The 481-nt window shown below is 36.5% G+C and overlaps 1 protein-coding gene across 1 annotated transcript in view; it reads left to right on the top strand.

The window, feature by feature from the left end:
* Positions 1-481, top strand: part of LOC118323245 (potassium voltage-gated channel subfamily C member 1-like) — a gene marked incomplete in the record, with an annotated part of 69,251 nt that overhangs the window by 38,451 nt on the left and 30,319 nt on the right.

Below are 481 nucleotides of genomic sequence, written 5' to 3'. Positions count from 1 at the left end.
CACTATGAATGTCTTCCAGGAGAGCTGAAGTCTGAAAATGTGCTCTATTATTGCCATATTTAAACAATATATTGTCACTATGACGACGGCTTTTCACCCCACTGTCAAGTGTTAGGGTGTCCATGGGGTCGAAAATGAAATAATCTGAAGTGTAGGCCTTACAATAGCAATAAATAAATATTATTATGACAGGTCTTTTAAAATTAAATGTATAATGAAGTTAACATTTCTTATATAAAGTAGCTTTTTTTCAGTCTCGCTTTTTGATGTGTTTTGGGAAAAAGTAGTCTTGATCATGTTGTAACAAATGCAAAATGAAACCGACATGGAACCANNGTGTGTGTGTGTGTGTGTCCACCCCTCTGGTCTGTATCTGTAACTGTTGAACAGTAAATCATATCAGATTAGATTTGACAGCTTTGTTGAAAGCTGCAAACACTGTTTCCCCTATAGCCATCTCCTCTTGTGTGTGTGTGTGTGT

Source organism: Morone saxatilis, unplaced genomic scaffold, assembly GCF_004916995.1.
Source record: "Morone saxatilis isolate NCDOM2014 unplaced genomic scaffold, NCSU_SB_2.0 Contig14, whole genome shotgun sequence".
Classification (NCBI taxonomy): Eukaryota; Metazoa; Chordata; class Actinopteri; family Moronidae; genus Morone; species Morone saxatilis.
Note: the sequence above shows the minus strand (reverse complement) of the source record. Positions and strands in the feature narration are given on the sequence as shown.